General features: G+C 44.1%; 1 pseudogene; it reads left to right on the top strand.

Moving 5' to 3' along the window:
* The first annotated feature begins 4,696 nt into the window (after positions 1-4,696).
* LOC118650568 lies at positions 4,697-9,138 on the top strand (annotated as a pseudogene).
* The last annotated feature ends 736 nt before the right edge of the window (positions 9,139-9,874 follow it).

The following is a 9,874-nucleotide window of genomic DNA, read 5'->3' as shown; positions in this document are numbered from 1 at the left end:
AAACTACAAAGGAAAATGTTTCCATTAAAGATTATTAGACAACCAAAAACTAAAAAAATAAAATAAAATCAGGAGTAAGGTCTCTTGAGAATACTATGGAATTTAGGGGAAACTTACCTAAATGCAAAATATTCAACCTAGACAGCCAAAACACAGGGATTGGACATTGTATAGCAAAGGGTAGCTGACCTAGACGAGAAAAATAATTCAGAGACTGATTGGAAGTATCTGAGTTTAGTTTACTTTCTAAATGCTCTGAAGCAGGGGTCCTCAAACTTTTTAAACAGAGGGGCAGTTCACTGTCCCTCAGACCGTTGGAGGGCCGGACTATAGTTTAAAAAAAAACTATGAACAAATTCCTATGCACACAGCGGCGGCAAAAACACCTGGCGGGCTGGATAAATGCTTTCGGCGGGCCGCATGTGGCCCGTGGGCCGTAGTTTGAGGACCCCTGCTCTGAAGGAAAATGGAGAGTGTGAACTGTTTTCTAAGAAGATGTGGGGTGACAGCATGCAAGGTTTCCCATGAACATCTCTCACTGACGTACACTGACAGTCCTCTTTGGAGGGTAAAATGCCTGGTTGAAGAGTAGAATCTTTGTTAAGCAGAAGACTTGGAAGTGCCGGGGCAATATGAATGTTTAGAAAGAACTCAGCACTTTGCTTTTTCAAAAAAAACACATTCGGATACCAAACACCTGCCCTGACCACCTTGCAACACACACACACACACACACACACACACACACACACACACACACACACACAGTGTATGTGGCTAATACAAGAGGGAGCAGGAAAACAAAATAAAGCTTCCTCACCCTGGCTGGCTGCTCAATGGTTAGAGCATCAGCCCTCGGGCTGAAGGGTCTCGGGTTCAATTATTTGTTGTTGTTGTTGTTGTTTTGTTAAATATATTTTATTGATTTTTTACAGAGAAGAAGGGAGAGGGATAGAGAGTTATAAACATCGATAAGAGAGAAACATCGATCAGCTGCCTCCTGCATACCCCCCACTGGGGATGTGCCTGCAACCAAGGTACATTGGTCAACGGCACGTATCTTGGTTGTAGGCTGAATCCCTGCCCCTGTCAGGGAGCATGTGGGAGGCAACCAATCCATGTGTCTCTCTCATATCGATGTTTCTCTCCCTGTCTCTCCTCTCCCTTCCACTCTCTCTAAAAATCAATGGAAAAAATATCCTGGGGTGAGGATTAACAAACAAAAATATCCAAGTCACTTGCCGAAACCGGTTTGGCTCAGTGGATAGAGCGTCGGCCTGCGGACTGAAGGGTCCCGGGTTCGATTCCGGTCAAGGGCATGTACCTGGGTTGCGGGCACATCCCCAGTGGGAGATGTGCAGGAGGCAGCTGATCGATGTTTCTCTCTCATCGATGTTTCTAACTTTCTATCTCTTTCCCTTCCTCTCTGTGAAAAATCAATAAAATATATTTAAAAAAAAAAAAAATATCCAAGTCACTAAATTGGGTTCATGGCCTTTCTTCATAGCTTAGCCACATGAGAATGTTCTATTTCAGTTATATTTTGCAAACTGACTTTAAATCAGACACTCCCACTCGGCACTCAGTGTTGACCTAGGGAGGAGATGAGAGCCTCTTTCACTGCTGAGAGGGTCAGAAATCATTCTTGTCCAGACCCTACCAGCCGTGGGCAAACTACGGCCTGCGGGCCGGATCCTGCCCGTTTGAAATGAATAAAACTAAAAAAAAAAAAAAAAGACCATACCCTTTTATGTAATGATGTTTACTTTGAATTTATATTAGTTCACACAAACACTCCATCCATGCTTTTGTTCCAGCCCTCCAGTCCAGTTTAAGAACCCATTGTGGCCCTCGAGTCAAAAAGTTTGCGCACCCCTGCGGCCTAACCTCTTCTCAGTCCTGACAGCCTCAGCGTTAGTGAGGTTTGCTGCCTGCAGAGGGCGTTAAAAGTGGAAGAGCAATGTTGCTTTTTCATTTTCCCTCTCCAGGGCCAAGTTAAATTCCGGACAACCACATACAGTGGGGATTTTTGTTTTCTTTCTTCCATCCCCAGTCCGGGTGGCGGCAGAGCTCAAAGAGTAGTCTGTTCTGGGGAAAAGACGGCGTCTGCCTCTCTCCCAAACCAGCCCTGATCAAATCCCAAGCAGCCGGTCCTTAGATAACAAGACTGAGAAACCCGAAACCAACAGCTCTGACTCTCATCAGTGCCCAGCATCACCGTCTGGAAACCGAGACATGTTGCTGAGATGCCACAGTGATTGAGTGTTAAGTGGCATGGCTGGGGTTCTCTCACTGGAGTTTATAGCCTGGACCTATGAACTTAGACAAAGAAGGTTTTCAGAAAGCCTGTATTGGGTTTGAGCACTTGAGCTGTTTTGTGGCACTCTGCACATGTACTGGCCTTTAGGATCATTGTTCTCCCTTAGCAAAGCCATAAGGTAGGTTAATCCAGCCTTGCTGTCCCCTGGGCGGGTTGCCTGCAGCCATCCCAGCAGGTGAGTGCATTCAATTGGGTTTGAGGCAAGGGAAGGAATATCCATACTCCGTTTCTGCTTTATTAGGGGAAGGCATCTTAAATGAATGGGCTCAAGAAGAGGCAGAGCCTCATATGAATGGGGAAAAGAACATTTTCCATGATTACGGATTATAGAATGTAGAACCAACAAGCCCTACTAAGGACTGTAGAAGTTGTGAAATCAGAGACCTAGAGACCTATAGCTTATCCTGAAAATGCTAAGAACACCCTCAGTGCTACAGAAGGTGGTGCCAGAGAGCTAAGGCATGCAAGCAAGCTGCCCCTGAGTCCACCATCTGTGCAGTCTCACAAAGGGGAGTGTGTGTACACCTGTGTGTGTTTGTACTTGTAGGGACCAAGCTTGTTGGATGTATTCTTGGGAGAAAAGAAGGAAATACAAAGAGTTCACTCAAAAGTATGGGCACTAAGGACCAAGGGCCTGGAGCTGTGGTGAGCCTCATAGCTTCTAACATCAAACAGGTGCCAGGACTTGGGAAGCTACTCTGAGTTGTGGGTCCTTATGCCTTAGCTTCAGCTGCAAGCCCTTCACCATTATTTGTAGTAGCATACGCAGGGTGCAAACAGGAGAGAGTGTCTTTCTGGAGAAGGGTGAGAATGATATTCTGGTGGGGTTTACTGGTCAGAGAGAGGTGGGGCTTCAGGGAAGGCTCATTTAGCCTTTGTTTCAGCACCAACTAATGAACAAGCAAGAGTGCTATTCACCCTTTCTCTTTGTAGGTCTCCCAGCAACAAAGCAAACCTGAGTGGAGGGAAAGAATTGGTATTACTCAGTTGAAAAACCCACAAGTCAAAGTGAATTTTTGACTTGGATAATTGTCTACTGACTTGATGGGGAATACTTTACTCTGGGGCCGTGGTCCGCAAAGTGCAGCTCCTGAGCCACATGCGGCTCTTTGGCCCCTTGAGTGTGGCTCTTCCACAAAATACCACATGCGGGCACGCGTACAGTACGATTGAAACTTCGTGGCCCATGCGCAGAAGTCGGTTTTCAGCCTGGGCGAGTCTATTTTGAAGGAAGTGTACTGTTGATATTTGGCTCTGTTGACTAATGAGTTTGCCGACCCCTGCCCTGGGGGATGCAGACAGGAAGAGAGGTAGTAATAATTAGAGGCTCTCACACTGCAGACTGGAAAAAGAAGCAAGACCTATCCACAGATGCCAAACTTAAGCTTCAAAGCATCTAATTCTGGTCTGGGTCATCTTGCTTGAGAATTGTATCAACAACTTGTTTGCATGGGAGAAAGATGAAGTCCTAAGCTCTCAGTAGGTGAATTGCCTGGGATCTTTTCTAGCCAATGTGCTTTGTTCTGACCCTTCAGCATACCATCTCTGCCCCTCTTCATCTTTTCTTTGACTCTCCATGATGCAATCTTGCACATAATCTTCTATACGGATGGTAAATTGTTATTTGTTTCCCTAACTAGTATGCAAATATTTAGGACAGCAGATGGTCTAACCACGAAGAAATTTCTTTTCTTTAATATGACTTTTCTCCTTTCTTTCCTATTGATTCAAGCGATCTCATCCAGCTCCCTGACTTACCCACCTTCCTCTCCCTTGCATAAGCTCACTGGTGACTCTAGGTTTGGCACCATTTCCTTAAAACTAAACCTTTACTATATATATATATATCCTCACACAAGGATATTTTTTCCATTGATTTTTAAAGTGGAAGGGAGGGGGAGAGACAGAGAGAAACATTGATGTGAGAGAGACACATCAATTGGTTGCCTCCCACATGCACCCGAGGGGTGCAGGGATCAGTCATGCAACCAAGCAGTAACCTTGACTGGAATCGAACTGGAACCCTTCAATCTGCAGGCTGATGCTCCAACCACTGAGCAAAACAGGCTAGGGCTTAAATATATTTTTATTGACTTTAGAGAGGAAGGGAGAGGGAGAGAGAGATAGAAACATCAGTGATGAAAGAGAATCATTGGTCGGCCACCTCCTGCATGGCCCACACTGGAGATTGAGCCCACAACCCAGGCATGTACCCTGATGGGAATTGAACCATGACCTCCTGGTTCATAGGTTGATGCTCAATCACTGAGCCATGCTGGCCGAGCTAAACCTTTACTTTCTTGGCTGCAATGTCCTGTTTGGGTTTGATTGTGCTTTGATGCACACAGGTGAATGAACCCCTTTTGTTCGGTAACAATGGAGAAAGTAAGGCTTGGTCAGAGCTCATAAAATTCCATCATCCAGACAGACGGACTCATGGAAGGAAGGAATAGGAAAAAAGATCTTTTCAGTAAAGAGCAAAGCAGGCAGCATTGATGGGGGGGGGGGGGGGAGGAGTGGGGAGAAGGGAGGGAGAGAAGAATTGTCATGTGGCTGGATGAGTTATAGATGTGCTGAGAGTGAGCTCAGAGTTTCCAGGTGAACTTCCAGGGAAACAACATGTGCAAAGGAAAAAAAAAAAAAAAAAGCAAAAAGCACTGGATCTGAAGTTAGGAAGCCTGAGTTTAAGTCCCATATAAGATACAAGTCACTGACATCACTTTTTTTTTTTTTAAATATATTTTATTGATTTTTCACAGAGAGGAAGGGAGAGAGACAGAGAGTCAGAAACATCGATGAGAGAGAAACATCGATCAGCTGCCTCCTGCACATCTCCCACCGGGGATGCGCCCGCAACCCAGGTACATGCCCCTGACCGGAATCGAACCCGGGACCCCTCAGTCCGCAGGCCGACGCTCTATCCACTGAGCCAAACCGGTTTCGGCAACATCACTTTTTAAAAAACTGATTTTTAGAGAGAAAAGAAGAGAGTAGGAGAGAGTAACATTGACGTGAGAGTGTAACATTGATTGACTGCCTCCTGCACATACCCCAACTGCAGATCAAACTGCAACCTGGGCATGTGCCCTGACCAGGAATCCAACCAGCAACCTTTCGGTGGAGGGATGATGTCCAACCAACTGAACCACACCAGCCAGGGCATTTGAGCAAGTTATTTAAAACCTCTAAGCCCATTTTCTAATCTGTAAAATGAAATCAATGAAACCTGCAACTTTTGGTATGAATGATTTACATGTGTTGAAAGAGACAAAACAGCCTGACCAGTGTGTTTAGTGGTTAGAACATCAGCCTGCATACCAAAGGGTCCCGGGTTTGATTCCCATCAAGGACATGTGCCTGAGTTGCAGGGTTGATGGTTCTTGTTGGGGCACATGTGAGAGGCAACCAATCGGTATGTCTTTTTCACATTGATGTTTTCTCTTTTCTCTATCTCCCTTCTACTCTCTTAAAAAACAACAACAATAGGAAAAAATATCCTTGGGTGAGGAATAACAAAAGAAAGGGAGAGAGAGAGAGAGAGAGAGAGAGAGAGAGAGAGAGAGAGAGAGAGAGAGAGAAAGAAAAGGAAGGGAGAAAGAGAGATACAGCAAATAAATACTTGCCAAGATGACCATGACCATGGCACTTGAGATAGCTTTAGCACTATTCTTTCTCTCTTAGAAATTCTCTCAAAGGAATTCAATCCTCCCATGTCTCAGTCTAAAACATTGGCTTAGTGATGGCCCAGAGATCCTTATTGACTTATCATCAGAATTTCCACTACCAAGATATCTACATGAGATACATTTGATTAGCTGAGAGGCTCCTGAAGTAAAAAAGGAGATTGAAGGTCTGTGTGGGCATAAGCGATCATGGCCAGAGAAGGAGACCTCTGGATACAATGGAAAGAAGACCAGAGACTAAAGATCTGGTTCTAGTTCTGATTCCACACTCACTGGTCATGTGAACTTGGTGCAGGTTATCTTAAGAAATGGAGCTTATGAACTTTGTTTGCTATTCTCATTTGGTTGTGAGAAATAAAACATGTGATATAGATGTAAAAATGCTCTGTAAGCTCAAAGGTGTCACATTATAACAGAGACATCAGGTTTTAGGAAATGGGAAGGGTGCTGGGCTCATAGAGTTACTTATATTCTGATATCCACATAGACCAGAATAAGAAGTGCTCTGGATACAAGACTTCTGCTACTATACCAAATGGTCACTGGACACCTTTCCCTTTGAATTCTCTACAAACCAGAATTTGCTGGTACCTCAGCTGGCCTTGGCCCATTTTAGAACGCTTCACTTGACCTCTCTAACAAAGCCGCTGTAATTTTGGAGAAGAACCTTTATGGTTTGACCTGACTCTGGCATTCTTGATAAGCTAAAGACATGATAGAAATTCTTTTTTCTCATCAAGTGTGATTTCTACAATGTGACCCTGGGCCATTCTGAGTCAGGTGGCAGGGCTAAAGTGGGAGAGCAAAAGGCAGTGAAAATCATCAGAACGACCAGTGAGTGTCCAGTTAACTTGACACGACAAAGAACAGACATTGGTGGTAATATTATACCACCAAAATTTGTCACCATGAATACCTCCACCCACATGCTTATCTCTGGACCTGAGGAGGATGACAGCTAGGACTGAGCATGGAATTTGAGTCTCAAAAGTCTGCTGCTGTGAAATCACTAGGAGTCAAAAAAGGATTTGGAGCAAGCAGTCTGAACACAGGATCTGGGTGTGAGGGGTATCTTAGTGCTGAGGAGGCAACCACAACAGCAAAGAGAAGAAAAGAGGGAAAGAGCAGAGCCACAAGAAATGATCTGTTCAAGGCTCCCCCTGAGTGCTGCTTCGGCTGCTCTGCGCTCACTTCGAGCTCAGGACTCCTGTTAGGCCAGTGTCCCAGTTTCCATCATCTACCGGTACCTCACCAGCTGTGATGAGATGTTCTCTGACATCTACAAGATCTGGGAGATCAAAAATAGGCTGTGTCTGAAAGTGGAGGGGAAAATGGTCAGTAGTACAGAGGGTAACATGGATGACTCGCCCATTGGTGGAAATGCCTCCACTTTACCCAAGGGTGAAGGTACTGAAAGCACAGTCATCACTGGTGTTGATCTTGTCAAGAACCATCATTTGCAGGAAATCAACTTCACAAAAAACCAGTTTACATGAACTATATAAAAGATTACATGAAATCCATCAAAGGGACACTTGAAGAACAGAGACCAGAAAGAGCAAAGTCTTTCCAGGGGCTTCAGAACAAATCAAGCACATCCTTGCTAATTTCAAACACTACCAGTGCTGTGGCTCAGTGGTTGAGCGTCAACCTACGAACCGGAGGTCATGATTCAATTCCTGGTCAGGGCACATGCCTGGGTTGAGGGCTTGATCCCCAGAAGGGGGCATGCAGGAAGCAGCCGATCAATGATTCTCATCATTGATGTTTCTATCTCTCTCTCCCTCTCCCTTGCTGTCTCTGAAATCAATAAACAAACAAAAAAAAACTACTAGTGCTTTATTAGTGAAAACTTGAATCCACATGGCATGGTTGCTCTGCTGGACCACCATGAGGATGGTGTGATTCCATATATGATTTTCTTTAAGGATGGTTTAGCAATGGAACATGTTAACAAATTTGGCAATTTGGATCTATCATCTGTCATCATATCTGGCTGCTGCTTTTCATTTGCACACCTGGACGAGGACAAATGGACTAATCTTATCTTGAGATCTTCATTTCTTTTGACCTTGATTTATTTGTAGTGGAGCCATTGTTTTTAAGAAAAATATGTCATGTAGTTTGTCTAAAAGGAAAATGCATTTAAACTAAAAAAATAAAAAAATGGCTATAACAAGTGATGAGGAGGGCACAGAATTGGAAGATCTAAAGTGATCGCTTTCCTTTTCTAAATTTCTTTGGAATTCAGTTTTTGGACCAGAAACTCAGCCTTTAAAGTGTCAGATTTGTTTTTCTGTGGGATATATTTTCTCCTCAACTAATGCGGCATGTTCTGTTTTACATCTCCCCTAGTTTCCACATAATAGATACTTCAAGGGTTTGGTTGATTGAAGTGATTGCATATGTTCTCTCGGGGGTGCTAGTCTTGAGGCCTATTTCCATGACAAAATCCTGAGAGTGACTCAGCCTTATATATCCAGTCATGCAGATTGGTATCCCCAATGAGAGAGAGAGACTCTATTTACAGGGACCCTGGTCACCTTCCACCTGCCTCAGCTAAGTTTGAGCATGCTGGCTGCTTCTGCCTTGGTCTTTTGGAGAGAAAAAGCATGGGAAGTGCACACAGCTGTGGTTTGGAACGTCACAGAGACATTTCCCTGGGGCTATTTATTATTAGAGGATTGTCCTTCAGGTTCACCTTGTGCTAAACAACTACACTGAAAGTGCTGGGGAATGTTCACTCCAAGTGCTACCTTCATCCTCAAACATTACTGAATGCCAAATGGGCCTTGTGCTATGAAGGGGAGCAGAGTTTGCCACCCCCAAATATGCTACTCTGGGATACTGATTATTTTAGGCTGGTTACTTTTAGGAAGGAGCACACCTGGGAGAAGTCTGAAAACCAAGTAAAAGTTATCCCTTGTAAAAGGACATTTACATTTATAAAGGAAATCTCCATTTGTAATGGTGTTCCCTTCACTGTACCAGGACTGCCCTCACTAACATGGGAGAAGGCATGGTCTTACATCTACTTAACAGTCTTACCCTTGCTTACTGTGCTAGTCCTGGTAACCTCCCTTAACTGACTCTCCACCCCCAACATCTTTATCTTTAGCTGAAGGTGACATTTAAGGGGCGGTGGCTTCGACCATTTTGGTTACTCAGCTTTCCTGGGTGTCTCCCATGTATACAAAAGTTATACAGATTATTCAACTTCAATGTCTTTTCTCCTGCTAATCTGTCTTGTGTTAATTTGGTCATTAGCTCAGTCAGAAGAACTTGAAGGATAGAGAATAATTTTTTCTCCCAGACATGCTACATATTGAGGATGCAAAGTTCCCACTTTCAAAGCCTCACAGTGAGTTGGGGTAAAAAGATTTACACTCAAAAGTGAGTCTGAAAAAGAAAGTGAGTCTGTACACATTACTGGGTGGGGCCACTGTAAATTCTTCTAAAGCTCCAAGGAAGGTGAGATTGCTCAGGATTGGGCCGGTCCAACAAAGCTTCATAGAACCCAAAATGGAACTTGAAGAAAGGGTCAAACCTGACCAACTAGAAAGGCAGTGAATAAGCTCATTATAGCTGAGGCAGGTTTCAGATGGTCACAAAGTTGTAAAAGGTTTTGGAAGACCTTGAATTCAGATTTACAGTTTGTGTTTTATTTATCTTTATGTATTTTTTATTGATTTAAGAGAGGAAGAGAAAGGGAGAGAGAGATAGAAACATTCATGATGAGAGAGAATCAATAATTGGCTGCCTCTTGCAAACATTGGGGATTGAGCCAGAAAGCCAGCAACCTGGGCAGGTGCCCTGAGCAGGAATCAAACCATGACCTCCTGGTTCATAGGTCGATGCTCAACCACTGGGT

This window comes from Myotis myotis, unplaced genomic scaffold (genome assembly GCF_014108235.1).
Source record: "Myotis myotis isolate mMyoMyo1 unplaced genomic scaffold, mMyoMyo1.p scaffold_m19_p_3, whole genome shotgun sequence".
NCBI classification, from domain to species: domain Eukaryota; kingdom Metazoa; phylum Chordata; class Mammalia; order Chiroptera; family Vespertilionidae; genus Myotis; species Myotis myotis.
The sequence above is the reverse complement of the archived record's forward strand: the minus strand, read 5'-3'. Positions and strand labels throughout refer to the sequence as shown.